The sequence below is a fragment of the Pinus tabuliformis genome, chromosome Q (assembly GCF_031772625.1).
Source record: "Pinus tabuliformis cultivar Carrire ecotype Pingquan chromosome Q, CPIR1, whole genome shotgun sequence".
Taxonomy (NCBI): Eukaryota; Viridiplantae; Streptophyta; class Pinopsida; order Pinales; family Pinaceae; genus Pinus; species Pinus tabuliformis.
In genome coordinates, this window is record NC_142296.1 from 1138483725 (window position 1) to 1138509149 (window position 25425).

A 25425-nucleotide genomic window follows, 5' to 3' on the forward strand; every position below is an offset into this window, starting at 1 on the left:
TCCTTTGAGCCATCATCAAAATTAAGTTTCACATTATGTTCCATTGGAACAAATGAAGCTTTACACTAATCCATTTTGAAAATATTTAATCTGACATACTTACCCTAAGAAACAAAATTTTGGCCATCATCTCTCCACACTTCAAGACCTAGATAGTAATGTAACCCACCAAGATATTTCATCTCAAATACTTGTGATATTTTGCACCTTAATTCCATCAATTAGTTTAACTAAATTTCCTGTAATAATTAGGTCATCAAAATACAAAGAAATCAATACTACATGCCCCTTGGCATCAAACTTGGTATACATATTTACATCGCTTTGGCTCCTCATAAAACCATGCTAAAGAAAGAAGGAATCTATCTTTTCATACCATGACCTAGGTGCCTGCTTCAACCCATACAAATATTTATTTAATCTACAAAGTAAATGTTCTTGCCCATTTTTCACAAACCCTTAAGGTTTTGTCAAATACACCTCCTCCTTTAAATCACCACTCAAAAAAGAATATTTTACATCTAGGTGCAAATTCCAATGGTATTTTGTAGCTAATGAAATTAATAGTCCAATAGCATTTAATTTATCTAGAGGTGCAAATGTTTTTTCATAATCAATGCCCTCCTTTTGTGAGTAACCTTTTGCCACCAATATACCTTTATATTTATCTATACTTCCATCTACTTTAAACTTGGTTTTGTACATCCATTTACATCCTATGGGCTCTTTTTCTTTAGGCAATTTAGTCAGTTCCTAGGTTTTATTTCAAATTATAGATTCATATTCTTCCTCCATTTATATTCTCCACTCTTCATGTTCATTAGCTTCATTAAAAATAGTGGGTTCTATGGCATTTACAACACTAATGATCATGGCATAGTCCTTATACCTTTCTGGTAGGCTAATCTCCCAAGTAGACCTCCTTCGTACTTCATTTTCTTCACCCATGTTCTCTGAAGGTACTTCTCCACCTCTATATGGGCTCTAACTTCTGGTGGTGTGCATATCACTGGATTCTTCCACAAGTTTTTATTGCTCACTATATTCTTCTTTTTCTTCTACTTTATTGTCTTCATCTTCAGGAAGTATGTGCCACCTTTCATAGTTGTTGTCCATGTTGCCTTCATTTGTTTGTTCATGGAAAATTACATATCTACTCGCAAATACTTTGTGAGTAGATGAATCAAACTTTTTATATGCTTTAAATTCTAAACAATGTCCTACAAAAATACATTTGATACTTATAACATCATTCTTTTTTGTTCTCCTTCAGAATATGTGCAAAGGCCTTACACCCAAATACCCTCAAATGATGAACTGTTGGTTTAAAACCATACAAGGCTTCAAATGGGGTCTTGAGATCAATATACCTTATTGGACTTTTGTTTTTAGATAAACAACAGTATTGATGGCCTCTGCCAAAAAATCATTTGAGAGGTTCTTACCTTTGATCATACTATGTGTACACTCCACCAATGTTATGTTTTTCCTTTCTGCAACATCATTATGTTGTGAAGTGTAGGGTACTATAAATTTTTTCATTATTCCATGATCCTTGGAGTACTTGATGAAGTTCCCTAACCTGTATTCTCCCCCTTGATCTAAACGAGGTATCTTTATGAACTTCCTTGTTTTCTTCTCTCCCATGTTTTTGAGTTCTTTGAAATACCCAAAGACATCACTATTTTTCCTAAGGAAGTACTCCCAAGTCTACCTTGAGCAATCGTCAATAAACAATAGAAAATAATAAGCACCTCATAGGATTGTAGTCTATATAGGTCCACAAACATTAAAATGCAAAAGTTCTAATACATCTCTTATTCTCCTATCAAAATTAGAGGGGAATTCATCTCTGTGAACTTTTCCTAATGCACAACCTTCACAAGCAACATACTCATTCTTTAACATAGGGATTCCTTCAACCATTCTTTGTTTCTTAAAAAATAATAAATCATGATAATTGATATGACCATACCTCTAGTTTAAAACACTTTCAGTCGACATTGCTTTAGAAGTCAATGCTTCATGACTTTTTCTATTGACATCAAGTTTGTACAACCCTCCAACCCTAACTCTTAACAAAACTAGTTTATAGTAATCCAACAAGTCCTTTAATATGCAATGTGTTTTGAAGAATTCAACCTTCAGATTATGATCTATGATTGTGGACAGAGAAATCTGGTTTTTCTTGATCCGTAGAACATACATAACATTATGGATGCACCTGACACTGCCATTTGGTAAAGTCACTAGAACACCTCCATATCCCATGATCTAATGCACATGATCATCTCCAAGACAGATGTTTCAGCCATTGCTTATTACCTTGAAGTTTTTGTACTAGTCCTTATTACATGTCATGTGAATCGAAGCTCCAGAATCCACACACCAAGCATTAACATAATCTATTTCAGCAAACAACATAACATTAGACATAAACAACTTAAGGTTTTGAAGATCAGAATTTAGGCCTTCTCCTACAAAGTGTCCTAAATGTATTATGTGCTTGTTATGCCTAGATTCATCACTTTTCTTCACAACAATATTTCGCAAGATGCCCACTTCTACCACAATAGAAACATTTTATTTCATAATCATTTTTAACAGATGACATACCTTGATTTGGCCTTTTCTGGGATAGAATTCCACCTTTAGTTCCTCCTCCTTGTTTCCCTTTGAAGAACTTATTTTTTCCCAACAATGTTAAATATGGATTTTGATGCTTTAAATTATTGCACCTCTCTTCATCCAGCATTAATATACCCATCAATTCCTCAAAGTTTGGTTCTTTCTCCCTTGCTGCAAGACCTATAATAAACAATTGATAGACCTATGACATTCCATTTAAGGTGATTGTCACAATATCATAGTAGGTATTGATTCTCCTATATCTCCCAACTTGTCTTTCAAATCTTTAATTATGGAAATAAGGATACTAGAAAATTCATTCTCTTCCATTTTAATATACAGGAGCTTACTCTTAAGAAAGAGTACTCGATTTATATTTTCTGTTTCATACAACATCATCAATGTATTCCAGGTTTCATTAGAGGTCTGGCAATCACAAATATAAGGAATTATATTATCTTTCTAGGAGATTGTTAATAATAACTTTTTTGTGTTCTCCCACTTCTCCCTGTCTTGAATTGATGCAGTCGTTGAGTCTGCAATAGTTTTTTCTTCTTCTTCCTTTGTGATGGTCTAAGAGACCTAACCTTACAGCAGTGTTTGCATCTATAATTTCCAATTAACATAGTTGGATCTGTCCAATTTATTGGCCTCGTTCAAGTATGTCTCTGAAGGGGATTAACCATCTTGACAAATATTCCAATTTCCAGCAGTGCCCAGCTTCTTATTCCACACTTCACGAGCACCACTAGTAGCTCCATGAATCCCTGATCCTCATATCCATGACTCCCACAATGGCCAAGGTTAGTAGCTTCAAACAAGAAAGAAATGAAGTTCAACCAATTTATAAATTCCACAAAAAATAGATCTGGGACTCTTACCTTTTTATTTTATTTTATCTTTACATTTTTTTACTTTTCATTCATTTACTACATTTTTTTATCCTTCTACTATTTATTATTTTAAATATTATTATTATTATTTTCTTTTATATATTATTATTTTATCAATTTTACTATTTATATTAAAAAATATATATTAAAAAATATATATTAAAACTAATTGTGTAAATCTAAATTAATTTCAACTAAATTAGTTTGTTCCATCCTAATTATTATTCAGCGCTAACATATTAATTTATGATAAAGCAAAATCTTAAATGCTAAATTTATATATGACTATATTTTTGTGTTTGTTATTTTAATAAAAATATTTCTGTTCATACTTAATTTTAAATCTCATTCTTTACCATGTTTACATATTTTTTCTATATTTTCACTCATTTTTTAAACTTATTTTATAACTTTATTCTTTATTTTTTTCTATTAGCATATTAATTTTACCTTTTACTCATTCTCTAATTTTATTTTATTTTCATTTTTATATGATTTTTATAATTCTATATTTTATTATCATTCCTTCTTTATTTATACTATTACTTGTCTTATTTACATTTTTCCATCTTAAACTTATACATTATTCCTATGCCCATACTTTTTATTCTACCTTATTATATTTATTCTTCATATTACAATCGTTTTATATTTTATCTTACTGATTTTATTCTTCATACTTAATACTATAATATTTACATTATATACCAGAACCATATTTTAAATATAGATGTCATTAAATTAAAATATTTTCTGATAGTAAAAAAAACATTATTTTCCATATGTAAAATAAAGTGAATAAATGATCAATCTGTTAATTTAACTTAATTAATTTTATCCATTTTTATTATTTTATCCTTAAAAATTATACATTATAAAATATTAGCTAATATACTAAATTATGATATTTTTTTTTTATTTGATAGTTACACATGTGAATGTATATACCACTATTTACATTATTCCAATTTGTTTTGCACTTCGTTCCATATATATATATTCCATTATTTACATTATTCCAATTTGATTTTTACATTTTTTTCCCTATTCTTTGCCGTCCTTTTCTTCACTCATTCTACACGCTTATATTTTATTTCTGTCTTTAGGATTTTTCACTCTTCGCTATTTAATACTATTTCTTTAACACCTTTTACTATTTTATATTCGGTCTGGAAAAAATTTAGACATTTTTATCCTTCTATTCTATCTTACATTATTACTTTTATTCTTCTTACTTTATTATTTTTATTATTCGTGCTTTACAATTTATACTTTATTAATTACATCGTTATGTAAATGTTGGTATTTTAGACATTATATTTCATTAACTTATGATCTGTTTTAAATTGCAAAGTAATTATTATTTTCATATTGGAAGTTTTGAAATTGGTGGACAATAATTTATACTAATTTTAATTTAATTAGTTTTATCAATTTCTATAATAAAATGAATATTGTGGTAGAAATTATATTAACTTTGTATAGAAACAAAAGAATAATGTGCTAAATTGTTGTATTAATCACTTTTGCATTAATTTTACTTCTTTTTTTATATAGAAAATGATATATATCATATAGAATAGCTTTCTAAGTCGATAAACTAAATTCGTGAATGAAATACATTTTTCTACATTTACTCACTGCATAAGATTTCCAGGGTAAATATGAGTGGAGTTTCACTATGACATGACCCAACCTCCAAGTTCCAGTTATGGAAGTGTGGTCATCAACTCGAAACTTACTGATATCTCCCATGAAATACCAAGTCACCTAGAATTCAACCCACAAGCTCTAATGATGAGATCCTAAGATAGAACTTCTTTTTCACAAACTTAACATCCCAACTGTGCCCACATCACAACATGAATGTGGTTATGAAGCTCCAATCACACCCATAACCCTACCTCCATGCAGTTATGACTAAAATTTCTTTATTCCTTGTCATCAATTGCGAGATTTATGCCACTTTTTTAGGGATGACCTTCACGCCACTTCCCAAAAGTTCTCAGAAATTTCCAAAAACATGTCTAAGATGATAACAAGTCTAAACAATCAAAACCGAAGATAGATCTTGACCAAGACGTGCCTAATACATGATATACATTCGCCAAACAAATAGTAAACATAGAATCTACAGGTCATGAATGCATATCTTATCGTAAACTTCTAATTGTCATATGAGAATCACCAAGAAGGCTTTATGCCCACTCAAGCTAGCTGCAACAACACTTAGTATCCCATGAATTCATCAACTACTCAATAACTTATCAAATCATGAACAAGAACCATAGCTAGAGCATATCATAGAACCATGCATATAACCAACATATAACCAGAATATAAACCATGACAAATCAACCATAAGATCAACATAATAACCAGTACGTGCGCTTATTAATCATAATAGAAAATAGCTCATATCAATAAAGGCCAATTCCAACCAAGTCAATGAATTCCGCGTACAACCCAACCATAGATTAGCCGAAAGCAAACATCTTTTTCACCCAATTGCCCCTGTGCCATATTTGAAGCATGAATGTCGGATCTCATGGGATAAACCAAGACACAACCAAATATGGACTCATAAGGTTAAACAACCATCACCCTCAAACTATAGTGATCTCATCCAAACTTGTCTCTAGATTATGAAACCAAAACAAGCTTGGATGCCTCATAATTCCTTCACCATATCCTTACGAATTTTCCTTTCTACACCCACCTTTCAAGGGCTTCCCAGAGAAAAGCATCTCCACCCCCAACCATTGGGATTTTTTTAACAAAAAATCTACCATCTCCAAGATTTGCCGGCTATCCAGAGATGAACGAAGAATGAAGCCCATCATGCCATGACTATCTAGGAAATGGCAAGGCAAGGTTGAAACCACTGTCAATCTAGGTAAAACCCATGCTAATGACAACAGTGAAGAAAATAATCACATGCATGTACTATGCATTCGAATCTTAGCATGCTAAATCACACGTGCACAATGTTACCTGCAATCCATGCTTACTTGTTTCCCTTACTTGTTGTTTCCCAAATATCCTCTTGTGCTCCCTTGTTTCCATTTCCTTTATTTCTCCCTTTCTTATCCTCTCTGCTTTGTTAATACAGATCGAAATATGAGAAAAAGACATCAATTATTTCTCAGGTACCCTTTTATCATTGATGTCTAGTCTCTTCCTTTCCTTTTTCCTTTTTCTTTCATTTTCTTTGATTTTACCTATAATTTCTCTTGCATGCATATTTTTGTCTCTTCACCTTCATTTTCTCCTATTTTCCTTACTTCTAATAATTAAATGCCATTTTTTTCCTCTTTTCCTTTGTCAATTTCCATAGCCATTAATAAACCACAAATGATGGCCACTATAGCATTGGCCTACCATTCAACTTGGAATATATTTCCAATGACGTTGTTCTTATATTATTTTGCATTTATTATCCTTTATTACATGAAACTTTTACATGGGACTATTACAAACCCCTCCCTCTTAGGGGAAAACCATCCTCTATGTTCTATGAAACCTATGTCCAGTAAAACATACTTCTTATGGAGATTTATAACACAAATTATTGTAGTAGTTACAATTACCAATTTCTAAAAATGTGACAACCATACTGCTTATGGTGCTTTATAAATTGAGCTCAATGCAGTATTTACAATGAAAAACAAGATACAATCATGCACATTTTCTTTAACCAGAAAATAAAAGGATGTGATTCGTGCATTAGTGACAAAGGAATCCATAGGCTCACACCTCCACCCTCAAAAGTAGTATCAAGGATTTTCTTCTTTCCTACAATGTCCAACACTAAAATCCTTGTGCTACTTGTTTTCTTAGTGAACAGTTTGGCTCATTGTTTCTATGCACACTTCCAATTTTCTTCTGATTCCAATCAGTCATGTTATTGACCAAAACAAATGTATTCCCCAGCCTTCCCTTTTCTTCTTTTTAGTCCCTCGAGAAATCTAGTCACCCCCTTTCATGCATTCACTCACATTCCAAGTTCCCCAACATCCCCTTCTCTGCTTTCCAGTCCCTTAGGCAATCCATCCCTTGGAAATGTTTTCTTCCATTGGAAGGTCCAAAAACCAAGGCATATTCCTGCCTCAAAACCATCATACCAGTGAGAGCATGCTTATGGAAATCAATGGACACTATTGGGTACTAGTGTCCCACAATGGCGCTTCTCTTGAAGTGCTTTACCAACATATTGTTTCATGTTCCAATTCCTTTTGTTGTTGTTATTAACACTCTTGTAGCCAGTTCCATCCACCCAAATCGGGAATTTTCCATGCTTTTCCTGTACCATGCACATAATTTCCATTAGACTCAAAATGAATTATAATAAATTAAAATCATACCTCATTGGTAGCTCATCAATAACATGACACTTGCAGTTATGTTTACTTCCTGTTAGAACAAACCAAATTAGCTCTTTGATCAAATCATCATCTATATAAGCACATCACATCTAGTTAGCTCGAAACTCAACCATCATAAATTAGAATTCTAAAATAAAGTATGGATATTTTTCTATCAAACATTTTTTTCTTCTTCCTTTGTTCTTTATTCTTTCTGTACACACACTAAATCAGTTGCCAAACCTGGCAAACACCTTGTACCTTCTCTTCTCTTTGACCATGTACACACACTAAAATGGTTTCCAAACCTAATAAGTACCTAGTGCCTTCTCTTTTCTTCTCATCCAAAGCAACAAGGAAATCCAGAGATTATACCACCTCGTTTCTCAATATCAGCAATCAAGGGCACCCAAAGACTATACTTCCTCTATCATCAATATCAATAACTCAAGATTCGTCTCTTCCCAAGCTATCCAAGGCTCCTGAGACTACTATCTCAACCCACAACCTTGTTAGGATTATGATGTATGTTTTGTACCTGTTGGCAACCCACTTGTAGCAGAACAACTCTATTAAATTATGGTATGTTCTATGGGATGAAACTCACTCAGATGAAAGATCACAGTATAGCACGTAAAAAACAAAGAATTACATATTAGTCTTCACATAATGAAGAAAGAGAGGTATACGTAGGTTCACCATTGACCAGGCTACGTATACACACAGGTTCACTATATACAAGTCGTGTATACGTACACACGCACTTTCACAGAAGGAAAAGCATGTATACCTTGGAAAACTAAAATTTTGGTCCAAAGTATTTGGTCCATGGTATTTTGATCCATGGTATTGGTCCAAGGTTTCTGGTCCGAGATATTGACCCTAGGTATTTGGTCAAAGGTATTGGTCCTAAGTGGTTCTGGTCCATGGTATTGAGAAAGGCCTAAAACTATAAAAGGAGGAGAAGATCATTAGAGTAAGGTGTGCAAGTATCGAATATCTGATGAAGTGTGAGATCTAGTATGCACGTTATTTGGTTATGGTGCATTGCTGGATCTGAACCAAGGATGAACCGTAGCGTTTCATGAAGGATAAGATCTAATGATGTATCACAATCTTAAGTCTTGAAATGAATTATCTTTATGTGGTTTGATCATGTATCTAAATAACTAACGCATGTTGTAATCTGTAAATGTGATGATTTGGGTATGACTGAAACCTGTAATAGTTGTATGTTTAAATCATCATTTACAGATCTGTACACATGTTCACTTTAGAAAATGAGCGTATACATGCTAGTTCTACATATCAAAGTAGCGTATAAATCATAAATTTGATTTGCAGATCTGTACGCTAGTTCGCCTTGGTAAAAGCGGCATACATACATAGATTCGACACATGGAAGTAGCGTATAGCTTATAAAGTATGTTTCAGTTGTTTCTGTTTGCTGTTGCAGAGTTCTAGGTTCTGGTTTGGGTTCTGGAGACTGCTAACAGTATTCTGAATGATCAGATTGATGGGTTGTCAAAGTGATTAATTGATTCGGTTGTGGTTGGTTCAAAAGGTGATTACTTATTTGACAATTGAATTACACTTATGATGTTGTTGATGGATCCGGTATGAAAATTTCTGAAACGTGGTCCCTAGAGGAAGAAATAAGGTCGTAGCCTTTTGTAGGGTGGCACCTATGCACTAGTAAACATATCGGCTAGTGCAAGAGCTAGAGGGTTGTAGCTCTCTTCTACCAGTAGCTGGGAAATGAGAGAAGGTTGTGTAGCCTTCTACAAATAGAAGCCTGCATACTAGTATAAGTCTGCACCAGTACAAAACTGTAAAAAAAAATTCTTATTATTAAAATAAGATAGAGACGACACCAACATGTGGTTTTGACCCACAATGGGTTTCCACCTTATATCCTGGTGTTCATCTGTGTTGCTTATGTGTGATGCTTTATTCTTCTTTTACTGTAGAGTCTAATGAACTCCTAATATACTGGTTAAAGTTCAATGCATGATAATTTGGGTAAACCAAAAGATCTCTGCAGATACGCTAGTTGCCTTAAGTACACGCCAATTCACTTAGATGAAGTAGTGTATACAAATCAGATTTTGAAAATTGAATTATTGATATGATAATACTAATTCACCCCCCCCCCCCCCCCTCTCAGCATTATTTCCAACAATTGGTATCAGAGCAAGTCCTTCAGAACAAGCTTGATCGCTGGAAGGAAGATCCATCATCATGAGTAATCAAGAAAGTAGGGGATCCATCAGACCACCAATCTTTGATGGGAGCAACTTTCTTTATTGGAAGGTAAGAACCACAACCTATCTTCAATCTCTTGGAACAAATGTCTAGGAAATCGTGGAAGGAGGATATACATTTCCATCAGCAATTCCTACAGATATGGCAGGTAAAAAGCAATATGAAACCAATGCCAAGGCTATCAATACATTATTGGGAAGTCTGTCACAATCAGAGTTTGTCAAAGTTATGCAGCTCAAATCAGCCAAAGAAATATGGGACAAAATCATTCTAAGCTATGAAGGAGACTCTCAGGTAAAACATGCTAAACTGCAAACTCTCAGAATTCAATATGAAACTCTCAAGATGCATAATGATGAAAGTATAGCTAGTTACTTCTTACGTATAGATGAGGTTGTTAATTGCATGAAAAATCTGGGTGAAGAGATAAAGGAAGTTACCTTAGTTGAAAAAGTTTTAAGATCCTTATCTGCTAAATTTGAATCAAAAGTATCTGCCATAGAGGAAAAGCATAATCTACAAACTATAACTAGGACACAGCTTCACGAAATCTTAACTTCCTTTGAGATGAGAAAAGGAGGTCCATCAGATATGAGAGAAGCCACATTTAAAGCTTCAACAAAAGGAAAAGAAGAACTCAATGAATCAGGACATATTTAAGAAGAAGAAGAGGAAGTAATCTTTGTCAAGAAGCTTCGACAGGGTTACAAAAGATTCAGAGGTAAACTACCTTTCAAATGTTTTGGCTATGGTAGAGTCCATCATTACTCTACCAAATGTCCTCATAAAGATAAATATGATAAAGGGAAGGAATCTGCAAAATGGAATAGAAAACAAAATGTAAGTAAAAAGAGCTACTATACTCATGAAGATAGCGATGGTTTATCAAATAGTGATGAAGATGAAAATAGTAATGACTATAGACTTCTGATGGCTTATGAAGATGATGATTTTTTGGATGCTTTAGATGAACATGACCTTTATGAAGAAATATCTAAACTCAAAATCTGTTTAGAAGAAAATAATATGATTATAGATACCTTGACATACCAACTTGCTGAAAGAGAAAAACACAATGAAAAACTAGAATGTGAAATTGTGGATCTAAGAAAGGATCTTGAGAAAACAAAAGCTCTCAATCTTAGATTTTCTAAAGGATTAGAAACCTTAAATGAAATTATCAAAGTGCATCGTTCTCCTCTAATAAAGACAGGTCTTGGTTATAATGAAGAAGCATCTCAATCACAGAAGCCATCAACCACCATCAAAAGCTATCTTGATGCAGAAAAGAGCAGTGAATAGTTTGACAATCATCAAAAAAGTCATAAAGCAAATCACCGGGTAAATCAGGCTCAATTTACTTCAAGGATGAACAGAAGTCACAATCAACCTCAGCTAAATTGTACTCAATTTACTTCAAAGATAAATATCAATAGAAACTACAATCACAGGTCAGTAGATTTGATAATCGCAGGAACTTCTTTAATGGTCAATGTTTCTCATGTCATAATTTTGGACACAAATCTGCTCAATGTGTTGCTTACAAAACAATCATGACTAGAGAAGCACGAAATCAAAGGAATGTGGAAGGGATCAAGAAAATTTCCTATAATAACTTTTCTCTCCTTAAAAATGAAATAGAATGTTCAATCTGTAACAACTTTGGCCATGAAGAATCTGAATGCAGGAGTAAATTTCGGAAAATATCTCAAAAGGAGCAAACTCCATTAAATCCCAAAATATGGAGAAAGAAAGAACGGAAAAGAAAAAGATGTGGTATAGCCTTGTATGCAGAAGGACAAGAAAACGAGTTGTACATCGACAGTGGATGCTCAAAACACATGACAGGTGACAAAGAAAAACTACACTCATATAATTCCTTAGAAAAGGAAAAGAATGCCTCATTTGGAAATGACACTCCTGTTGTCATAAAAGTTAAAGGCTTTGTTTTCTTGAAAGAAAAAGTTAAATCTGAGAATGTTATGTATGTTGATGGCTTAAAGCATAACCTATTGAGTGTAAGTCAAATGTGTGATCAAGGAAATGAGGTAGTGTTTCGATCAAATGGATGTGTTGTTCCTGAGCTTGATACATGAGAAACCGTGATCAAAGGTAAAAGAAATCCAAACAACCTATACATTCTCAAGGGAGGACAAAAACAGTGCTATCTAAGCAAAAATGATGAAAACTGGCTATGGCACAAAAGATTGGGACATCCAAGCTTCTCTCAAATAAGAAAAGCAAGCAGATTTTAGGTTGTTCATGATCTTCCAGATATCAACACTCCTGAAAATACTATATGCAAATCATGTCAATTCGGTAAGCAAACCAGATCTCACTTCATTAAAAAGGAAGGGTCATCTAGTAAGCCTCTTGAACTTTTTCATACCAATTTATGTGGACCGTCAAAGAAAAAGTCACCTCGTGGAGAAGAATACTTTATATTGTTCATTGATTATTTTTCCAAAATGTGTTGGATAGGTCTTCTAAAGCATAAATATGAAGCATTTGAAAAGTTCAAAGCCTTCAAAGTTTTGGTTGAAAATGAATCAGATCGCAAAATCAAATGCCTCAGATCTGATAGAGGAGGGGAATTTACCTCGGATGAATTCTTTGGCTTTTGTGAACACATGGAATAAAAAGGTAGTTCTCCACCACAAGGACTCCTTAGCAAAATGGAGTGGTAGAAAGGATGAACAAAACTATTCAACAAATGGCTCGTGCTATGCTAGATGAATTTGGAACTCCTGCAACCTTCTGGGGTGAAGCTGCATTTGCCGCCATCACTATTCTCAACCAAGCAAATGTTTAGGTAAACAGCACTCAAACTCCACATGAACTTTGGTATGGTAAGACTCCTACTGTAAAATACTTCAAAATTTTTGGAAGCAAATGTTACATCAAAAGCACTAATGAAAAACTTGGTAAGTTTGAACCCAGAGTAGATGACAATATTCTTCTTGGCTACTCTTCCCGAAGTAAAGGATATAAATTTTATAATAAAGGACTTGGGAAAATTACTGAAAGTATTGATGTTGTGGTTTATGAAAGCATGAAAAAATCCAAAACAGATAAAAACTGAAGATTATGACAATGAAGAAAATGAGGATCATTTTCCCATGTCAAATCACACTGATTTTGAATAAGAAACCAATGAAGCACTAGAAGAAGAGATAATGATAGAAGAAAAGACTCCGTCGAGGTATGTTCAGAAAAATCATCCAGAAACTCAAATTTTAGGGGAAAAAGGCATAGGTGTGTAGACAAGAAGAACCATTGTCGAAGCCTCAAGCTATCTAGCATTATTATCTTCCACTGAACCTCAAAATTTAAATGAAGCATGCAGAGATGAATGTTGGTTCAAGGCCATGAATGAAGAACTTGAGAAAATTGAAAAGAATAATACTTGGGAATTAGTTCATAGACCTCATGATAAGAATATCATAGGAACTAAATGGATATTCAAAAACAAGCTGAACGAAAATGGAGAAGTTATTAGAAACAAGGCTAGACTTGTTTGTAAAGGATATGCTCAGCAGGAAGGTATATATTTTGAAGAAACTTTTGCACCTATTGCTAGACTTGAAGCCATAAGAATGTTTCTTGCTCTTTCTAGTTTTTAGATATTTAAAGTATACCAAATGGATGTAAAATCTACCTTTCTTAATGGAGACTTAGAAGAAGAAGTCTATATTGAACAACCAGAAGGATTCATTCTTGGAAATGATGCAAAACTTGTATGCAAACTCAGAAAAGCTCTCTATGGTCAAACAGGTTCCAAGGGCATGGTATTACTATCTTGACAAATATCTCCACCAACAAGGTTTTTCAAAGGGGTCAGGAGATAGCATTCTATATACAAAGATGGACACTGATAAATTCCTAATAATTGTTGTGTATGTTGATGATATCATTTTTGGTAGCAATGAAGAATCCATGAGTCAGAATTTTGCTTCAATAATGCAGCAAGAATTTGAAATGTCATTGCTTGGTGAGCTTACCTATTTTCTTGGTCTACAAGTTCAACAAAATAAAGATGGTATTTTTCTCTCACAAACCAAATATCTCAAACAGCTCCTGAAAAAGTATGGCATGGAAGATTCTAAACCAGTAGGTACCCCAATGGTAACATGACGCAGTCTTAGCTCAAATGATGAATCAGCTGCAGTACATCAACCAACTTACAGATCCATGATTGGCAGTCTGCTTTATCTCACAGGTACTCGACCGAACATCGTGCATGCAATGGGAATAGTTGGGAAATTCCAAGAAAATCCAAAGGAATCACACCTTCAGGCAGTCAAAAGGATTTTCAAATATATTCAAGGAACACAAAACTTTGGTTTATGGTATCCTAGAGATACAGATCTTACACTTCATGCATATACAGATGCAGATTGGGCAGGAAGTGTTGGTGACAGAAAAATCACTAGTGGTGGTGCATTCTATATGGGTTCTAGGTTAGTGTCTTGGTTAAGCAAGAAACAAAGTTTAATTGCATTATCTACAATTGAAGCAGAATACATGGTTGCTACATCTTGCTGCACACAACTACTTTGGATGATGCAAACCTTGCAAGACATTCAGATCACATGTACTCCACCCATATCCATTCTATGTGATAATACAAGTGCCATCAGTATTTCAAAGAATCCAGTCATGCACTCCAAGGCCAATCACATACCCATCAAATATCATTTTCTACATGAACAAGTGCTTGAACAAAAGGTCAAATTGGAGTATGTTCCCTCCAAAGAATAGGTTGCTGATATATTCACTAAACCATTGCCCAAAGAGACATTTGAATATCTCAGGAAAAATTTTGGAGTAGTCGCTGCATCATCCTACCGTTAAAACCTATTTTCTTCAAAGAAAGGTGGTTATACGCAAGTTTCATAAAGCGTAGTTGTGTACATACACAAGTTTCTATGGGTAGAGTCATGTATATGTTGGTTTAAAGAAAAGTAGTGGGCCAAACTCAATAAAAAGGGGTTTATTATGGTTCTCTCAATTATCTACTCTGTTTGATGATGGTTTCAATCTGTTGATAACATGTGAAAATATATTGGTCCTCATAAAGTTGTTGATAGCTTGATGTATATTTGATGATGATGCTCTGATATCTCTTACTGACATATGCAATGATCAGATCTGACAGTGAATAGGTGGAACATGTTCAGGGGGAGAACATGGTTGATAATATTTTGGGAACTAATGACGGACATATATAGGTTGTTGGTCTATATGTTGTTGACAGGTGCTGCTGGTGGTCCAGATCATATGATAGTTGCTGATGACTATCATGGCCTTGTTTAAGATATTTGGTCTCTGTTATATATGTCATGTATATCTTTTAATGTAACGGTCATGAAAATACCTAATTTGTAACCCCACTATGCATGGTATGGATGATGTAATGTTTCTTGTTTTTGACATGTCTAAACAATTGATATATCCCCACTTGGTTGGGAGATGGATGTATGTATGAGTCATTGGTGATAGGAAGGTCATTCGTGATGTATGTATAGAGTCATGCTCTTATTTTAGAACATCTTTTTGCAGACCTTGCTTATGCTCAGGGGGGGCATGAACTCAATCATGGGAGCTCAATCCGCACACTTCAGCATATCAGAGAATTCAGCATGCACTCAAGGGGAGCATGACCCTTTGCCCTTGATGTCAAAGGGGCAGAGTGACTTGGTGTGGTTGTTGCAATCAAGTCCAAAGGGGGAGATTGTTGGCATTATGATGTATGTGTTGTACTCGATGGCAACCCACATTGTAGTAGAACAACTCTGTTAAATTATGGTATGTTCTATGGAAGGAAACTCACTCAAAAGAAAGATCACAGTATAGCAAGTAAACAGTAAAGAATTACAGATCAGTCTTCATAGAATGAAGAAAGAGAGGTATACGTAGGTTCACCATTGACCAGGCTGTGTATACATGCAGATTCACTATATACAAGTCACGTATACGTACACATGCACTTTCACATAAGGAAAAGCGCGTATACCTTGGAAAACTAAATTTTTTGTCCGAAGTATTTGGTCCATGGTATTTTCATCCATGTTATTGATCTAAGGTATCTGGTCCGGGATATTGACCCTAGGTATTCGGTCCAAGGTATTGGTCCTAAGTGATTTTGGTCCATGGTATTGAGAAAGGCCTAAAACTATAAAAGGAGGAGAAGATCATTAGGGTAAGGTGTGCAAGTATCGAATATCTGATGAAGTGTGAGATCTAGTATGCAGGTTATTGGGTTATGGTGCACTGCTAGATCTAAACCAAGGATGAACCTTAGCATTTGATGAAGGATAAGATATAATGATGTATCAGGATCTTAAGGCTTCAAATGAATTATCTCTATGTGGTTTGATCATGTATCTGAATAACTGACACATGTTGTAATTTGTAAATGTGATGATTTGGGTATGACTGAAGTCTGGAATAGTTGTAATGTTTAAATCATCATTTACAAATCTGTATGTAGGTTCACTTGTGCATATCAAAGCAGCGTATACATCGTAAATTTTATTTGCAGATCTGTACGCTAGTTCGCCTTGGTAAAAGTGCATACACACGTAGATTCGACACATGGAAGTAGCATATAGCTTATAAAGTATGTTTCAGTTGTTTCTATTTGTTGTTGCAGAGTTCTGGGTTTTGGTTTGGGTTCTAGTGACTGGTGACAGTATTCTAAATGATTTGATTGATGGGTTGTCAAAGTGATTGATTGATTCAGTTGTGGTTGGTTCAAGAGGTGATTGGTTATTTCACAGTTGAATTACACTTATGATGTTGTTGATGGATCCAGTATGAAAATTTATGAAACGTGGTCCCTGGAGGAAGAAAGAAGGTCGTAACCTTCTGTAGGTCGGCACCTACGTACTAGTAAACATATCGGCTAGTACAAGAGCTAGGGGGTTGACGCTCCCTTCTAGTAGTAGATGAAAAACGAGAGAATGTTGCAACCTTCTGCAAGTAGAAGCCTATGTACTGGTATAAGTCTGCACCAGTACAAAATTGTAAACAGAATTTTCTTATTATTAAAACAAGACAGAGACGACGGCAGTAGGTGGTTTTCACCCACATCGGGTTTCCACCTTATATCTTGGTGTTCATGTGTGTTGCTTATGTGTGATGCTTTATTCTGCTTTTATTACACTGTCTAATGAATTCCTAATATACTGGTTAAAGTTCAATGCATGATAATTTGGGTAAATCAAAAGATCTCTACATATACGCTGGTTGCCTTAAGTACACGCCGGTTCACTTAGCTGAAGTAGCATATACAAATCAGATTTTGAAAATTGAATTTTTGATCTGATAATACTAATTCACCCTCCCCTCTTAGAATTATTTCCAACAAGCCTCTAGGGCACCAAAGCTGTTACAGGGCTCCAACTCACTGTCTCTAGGGATCCTAAGAACCAATCCCCAACACGTACAAATACACATAGCGTACAACACAACACATACACCTACACACAGTGTACAACACAACACATACACCTACATACATTGTTCAACACAACATATACACCTACAGATGGTGTACAACACAAAGAATACACAAGTCACAATACAATGACTACACAATATACATGACATAGTACCACATGTACACAACATACCATGTACCACATTTACACATCACATCATATGCAACATGTACACCACAATAGTACTTCACCTAGGAAACCTTGCCTCTAGTGTCTTTCCCACACCTTACTACATGTATCCACAATGCAAGTCCTAGGTTTGTTGCTCTTTCCACTATCCATGCTTGTCCCATCATGTCGTAGATCACACTAATTTTATAATGTTCATGTATATTCAACATTGCCTTGATCCATAACATAAACATAAACATAGTTATAATCATGTAATATCAAAATAATATCTACATGATAATAACCTCATAGGTCTTCCAAGGCTACTCTGCCCACTTGATTCCTCATAAAATCAAGAACTTTTAATGCCATTAACCTGGATAAAACAATCATTCTTCTACAAGAATTATCCCTAAAAACCCTATTAGAAAGTAAAATTCATACATACATACGTATATATACAAACATCAACATATTCATGATCACAACACAATTACCAGTGCTCATATGAACAAGGTTAAGAGAACTTCCTTTATCCACGCAACATATGCACAATATTGATAAAAATAGTTCCCAACTTAATGAATTCATTTGTTACCTCAAACCCATTTACTTTAACTTTCCTATTACCTTTCTCATGATTGTCCTGCCATTGTCCATCCATCCACATGGACCCAACTAGCTTAACTAGTTGTCATATTCCTGCCTTCAACTACCCTTCATTCATGCACAAAGATTAATATGGGTCTTATATTACTTATTGGGTTCCGATCATCTCTCCTTGAGCTCCTTAGATTTCCTCTTTCCCCAACCAATTCCCAAGACCATCAAAACATGAAAGGAAAGAATAAGAATAAAGATAAAGAAAACAAGGAAAATAAAACAACAATACAACACCACAAACAAAGTGGCATGGCCATGTGCTAGTCATAGAAAAAATTTCAAATCAAGAACAAACAAATCACAAAACACTGAAAGAAAAAAACTTTCAACAAACACCACGACTCAAGCCCCATGGGTTCCTAGTGCTTACAAATGAAATCTCAACCCATGCCTTGTTCAAGATTTCATGGTGGTCTCTTTTTCCATGCAATTACCTACATCATACTTCCATAAACAAACAACTACCAGTGGATAAATAAATATAGCAATCTACTAGTTACCTTTCCCTATTGTACCCATAATGCTACACTACAACTAAACACCTGCACATATAATCTATCAAGGGAGTTTGGTTCCCTTAACGAATTCAGATATAACTAGAAACTAACTATCATGCTTGTATATTATCAACCATATTTCATATAGCTTCCTCGACATCAAAGTGCTTCAATGAATTTTAACTTACTATATTGCTTGGTCTCGGAGCATGATCTCTTTCCACTGCAAGATGCATTGAAGATTTGACTAGAACTCTCCCTCTGGTTCCACCTTCCATCTTGATAATGGATGCCTGATGATCTACCTGCCTGTTATCACTGTTGCATAGATCCCAAGAATTATTTGACCTACATCCATAAGTATTCGTGCCTCGTGAGAATTGCAAATCTAAAGCTAGTCATACTTCCACTACGCCACTCTGATACAAAGGATAGTCCTTCCTGCAATAATTTCTGCCCACTAGTATACATGGGGAAAAATCCAATGGATATTCATTGGATATGTGACTTATTGGCATCAGTTATCTGACACACTAGAGATGAGAAACTCATCGTTGGCATTATGTTGAATAGTCAAAACTTTATTAAACATCGAATATTTGTCATTAAACACGTCGACTATTCAACACAAAAAATGGTCGCAATTTTTGTTAAAAATCTGACGCTTTGAAGTCAATTCTTCGATGCTGATATCCATCAAACATCCGATGGAAAAAATGTCAGTAGAGATTCCCACATGCATGGAATATCCGAGAAGACCCGCATTTAGTTTGACCGGAATGTCTGACATTATGGCATCAGATAATTGACGATAGACCTAGATTGTACAATGGGAGTGCTATCTCTCCAACGCTTGTGTGCATCAGGATGGAGTGGAAAGTTGGATGGTTTATTGTTCGATATTTGATGTTATATTAAATTATTTCAATGGGATTTTTATATCTTTGCCATGTTGTTCCATCAATTTTTAGTAGCATGTTCGACGGTTAGGTGTCGGATTCAACAGGATAACAATTTTGTCTGACGATAATGCCACATGTTTGATGCTTTCTTCCATAGGTATTTCATTGAATATTCAATAATTTTCCTATCAAATAAGATTCGTATATGCGATGGATCCCATGTATCTTCCACTATCTGACAGGTTTTTGTGCATTAAAGAAATATATAGTTTGATGGCTTTACATGAGGTTTTCTTTCTTTCCATGTGGCTCCATCATATTCATTCCAAAGTTGAAAGACTAACACCTCTATCCAATAATTCAACCTCTATCCAATAATTCAACCACTATGATCAATAATCCATAAATCAAAATTATTCAAAGTTTCAAGTGATTAAGCAATGCTCTAGATTAAAAATTTTGGAAACTTTCTGCTAGGTTTCTAAAGTTGCTTAAAATCCAAGTGTTGAAATGGCCTCTATAACACAAATATGAAGCCTTCCTCTGCAATACAATCCCAATTCTTAATTATTTATGCATTTAATTACTCTTATTATTTTCCTTGATATCTACATTCATAATGTTCTCTTGTACTATTCTTCATAGTTTTCTCTATGGAACTAGAGTTATGAGTTTCTCTAAGGCACATAAGTACTTTGCATGTCTAATGGATGCATTAATATACCATGAGGAGAATTTTTCAATGTAAAATAGGATGTTTAGAGTTTTTTTAATGGTTGGTGGTTGCAAAGATAATATACCATTGTAATAATATGGATTTTTTCCACAGTATACTCTCTTCCTTTTGTATTTAAGAGTTTGGGAAGTGACTCATTTTAACAATTCAATAATAAGTACATAGGTTCCTAATAAATGTGAGTAGAAGCATAAATATTGCAATGCTAATATTATAATGAGAGAGGATAATATCACATAACTCACATACCTACTAGCTAAAGAAAACCTGCAGTCTATAATGAACTTCAATTGGACATATTTTTTGATGTATGCTTTGTTAGGTCAAAACAAACCACAATATGTGATGCTTTATCACATGATACCATCAAAGAGTTAGGTTAGGGTAAATTATTAATTTTCGATGTAGGGATTATTAATGTGGAAATAATGCCAACACCCAAATGGTCAATTTCAAACTAACAAACCTTTTTTTGTATGCTTCACTATCTCAAAACAACCTTCAATATGTAAATCCTGAATATTTATATCACCAAATGGTTAGTCACATGTTGTTGTGATAAGATAATTTGCAATCCTGAATATTTAATATCACCAAATGGTAAATCACATGTTTTTGTGATAAGATAATTTGCAACATCACATAAACATTGAGCATAACTCAAAAACAATTTATAATGTTGTGTTAAGATAGTTTGCACCATCACATAAACACTAACCATAACCCCAAAACATATCACAACATATACATAAAAAACTATTAACAATATTAATATTAAAACTAACATGATCATTAAATTATAAGTTTAAAAGTATATCAGTCTAATAAAACCATCGACAATTCTAATAAAACTATTGTAACTTTGAACAACCATATATATGAAACTTCATGGTTAGTAAAGATGGATTAGGAGAATTGGGGGGAGTCGGTGTCTAATAAAGTAGGATTCTAGTAGATAAATAGACACCCATAGATCAAAATGGCTTATAACATATAGTATTGCTATATTTATATTGTTAGATTTAAATTTCAATATAAATTTAAAAGACATATATTATATAGAATTTATTTCAATCCTATCAAATGATATTTTGAATAGCAAGTTATTAGGCTAAATTGTAAATAAACAAAGGATTTGCATAGATTCTTCGACCAAATTTATTTACTAAGGATGCTATGGGGATGAATATCATATTGAAGGGTGTGAAGAATGCTTTGGATTCCCTTCAAAATGAGTTTCATGACATGGATGTTAATGATTGTTTCTAGTCAAATATGTGCAAAAAACAAACCCACAGTTATGAACTAGATTGAAGGGTGTGGAAAATCAGTGGTGTGTGATGCTATCATCACCAAGGAAGTTGTTAGGAAGGCTTTAAAGAAAATTGTTCCAATTTTTTTTGAAGTTGAAGAAGCTCAGGAACATAACTAGATCTGCACTAGTTAGTGCAATGGGAGGCTTCAATGCTCGCACATCCAATATTTTCTACTATATTTATTGTATCTAATATATATATTGGTTGCATTTTCTAATCTATATTAGTTTAACAAAATTCTAACATATATTAGCTTTCAATTCACAACAATTTGTGATTATGATGACAATTTAAGTACATATGCATGTAATGTCCATGAGGGTATGTATGAATTGTCCTCCCTATGTTTCCCATCGATGTTTATAATATTGAATGGGATAGCATTGGTCTATCATCATCATCTCAAAGTGACCCGAAAGATGAAAAATTACCATGTTTGTCATCATCACTTCAAATTGTCTCATAGATGACCCCTTCTATAGATTATATGCATGAATTTATGGTAGGCCATCCCCTCTACCTAGTCTATTATTGATTGTGACAACAGGTGAGTAAAGGAAAATTTATAAGTAGCAAATCTTGTCAATAAGGATCCTTCAATTGTCATTTATTCACTTTATGTCTCAGTCAATCATAGGATAGTTAAAGTGGATGAAATTCCATAATTTCATGCATATAATATGTAGAAAGGGTCATCTATGAGATAGTGTGAAGTGATGACGATAAAATTGTAAAATTTCATATGTCAGGTTATTTTGAGATGATGAGATAGACCAATGCTAGTTCATTCAAGGTTATAATCATTGACAGACAATGTGGGGATGAAAAATCATACATACCATCATGGACATTACAGACATGTACTTGTATTGTCATCATAATCACAAATTTTATGATTAGGCATTGAAGCAGGAATAGCTAGCACCTAAATTAGGAGTGTGGTAGTGTATGGTGGAGTAGGATAGGGATACAGAGCAGTAGATGGCTGACTTATCATGGGCACAAATTGTGTAAAGACTTAATTTAACATGAGAATATGATTATAGGCTCTTGTTGTTCCCGATCAGGTGTTCAAAAATTTGCTCAAAATACAAATTTGTCGAATTGGTGTGGAGGTTGAACAATCGCATAGTGCTCGTCATTATGAATCTAGAGCAACTGATTTCATACGAAATTGACTCTGTATGCTCCCAGAAACATGTTCTATCTATTTTCTCAAACATACAATTTTGGAAAAAGAATGCAACACTGCACAGTCGGTAGTCTGTATTGCTGACGTGGTAGGTTGAATGGGATGTCTACATGGCAGGGTGAATGTGCAGGCTTATTGGACCTCTCGAAAATTACAACTTAACACGTGGCAGGCCTGGTGGCAGCTGACATGGGTGATTTTTATTAGTTGTATAGTGGCCAACCACAGGCTTCCACATGGCCCAACTAGAGGCTGCCACATGGCAGCATGGGGGACACTAAAATTTTGGATCAAATCTGAATAAGACCCAGCATGTTTCAACCACTAAACCTCATTTCCATAAGCATCAGGTTTAACCATTAGACCACACATTTTCCTTGTTTAATATTATGAAACAAATGTAAATTAAACATTGGCTAGCGCATTGTTTAGGAAGGGGGCTAGCCCCTAGTCATATGTAGCCACACAACCATGGGCAGAGTAGAAAGGAGCCTGACTAGCGGGGGCGGGCAATTAGCCTTGGCCCTGGGTCACGTGGCCCCTCATGTGGTCACAATTTTTGGCATTAAGGCCTTAGTGGCTAAATTGGAAGCCTGACAATTTCGGCAGGATTCCCGAAAATTTGTCACTCAACTAGCGGAATTGGGGGTGAAATGTTGGGTTAGGTGTCAGATTTAGGGGAAATTGAGGTGCAATTATCATGAAAGCTTGGGGAAATCATAACTAATGTAGTCTTTGTCCAATTTAGTAGTAGGAAGAGGCTATGAAGGAATATTTGGGTCTTCTAAAGGCATTGGAACAGGTTTCAGAGCCATTGGAGCACTGTAAATGTATGTATTCACAAATTTGAGTATAATGAAAGAGGGTCAAGCCATTGAAAGTTGGACCAAGGAGACGTAGCCCAGGAGGAGTGAACTCCTTTATCATTTGTTGTTGTGTTATTGTTTATGGTAATGTTTATGTTTGATATATGTTGTTGTCTAGTGTTTTACTTATGTTAATTTTCTCATGAAATTTACATAAAAACTCATGGTTAAATTTCAATTTACCTCATAGTCCTCAAGAACTTTTTTATATTCTGAATTGGATTTAAGCACAACAAACTTAACTTTCCCATTCAGATCAAGCTTGGTATCATAGATCATAGTTTTCTATGTGCAAGGAGGATTTAACTATTTGCAAGTGAATGTGATGCTTGCAATGTTGAAGCTCAAGAGAGGAGAAGGAAAGCTTGTGGCTGCAGGTCCTCAAGTTGGGACAAGGATAAGGAGAGCAAGATTTCCAAAATCTCCATCACCGGTCCTACCTCAAATTGCATTTGAAGCTTCAGCAAGCATGTCACATGAGGGAGAACCTGAAAATATGTAAGAGGATGAGAAGGTTTTTACGAAGGCTTTCTTGGACGTGACAAAAATGGTGAAAGTCCTCTATGAAGAGCAGAATAAAAGGTTGCAGGGTGAAAGCTCCAAGCCTCCAAAAGGAAAAGGTTATTTAGGAGGAGAAGGTAATGGAAATGGTGATAAGCCACCATCTTCTCCACCATCATCCTCAACACCATCTTTACCTTCATCTTCATCCTCTTCCACTACTACAACCCTTACTCAAGCTCATGCACATACCTCAAAGGGACATGGTAAAAATCCCTTATTGAAACTAGATGTAAAATTCGAATTGCCAATGTATAATGGTGAAGTGAATGCAAAAAAACTTGACAGTTGGGTTCGAAAACTTGCGGTCTACTATGGGATTCAAAACCTTCAAGATGATGACACAAAGATTCATCTAGCTTCCTTGAGACTAGAGGGTGCAACATTAATATGGTGGGAATCCAGGAAAAAATATGAGATGGACAAACATGGTAAGATTTCAATCCCTTGGTATAATTTTATTACTGCAATTAAAAGACAATTTTACCGTCTAGAATATATGCAAAAAATCATAATGGACTAGCAGAATTTTACACAACTATAGGGTCAAAGTGTGCAAAGTGACACCCAAGATTTTAGAAGAAGGTCTTTGACATTAGGTGTAGATTTGTAGTCACAAGGCACAACTATTTGAGGCATGCTATCCTTATGCTTAATCCTACCAGTTTAGATGAGGTTTGTGTGCAGGCCACACATCTTGAATCAAGAGGGAAAAACATTCCACAAGAGGGAAGCAAGCATCCTTTCAAAAGTGGATACAAAGGAAAGAGTTTTAAAGGGAAAGGAAAGAAAAATGCAGCCATTAAGAAAGAAGGAGAGAAAATACCATGCAAACATTGTTCCAAAGAGGGTCATAGTGAAGCTTATTGTTGGAAGCTTCATCCCAAGATGAAACCAAAGAAATTCAACAACAAGGGAAAGCAAAA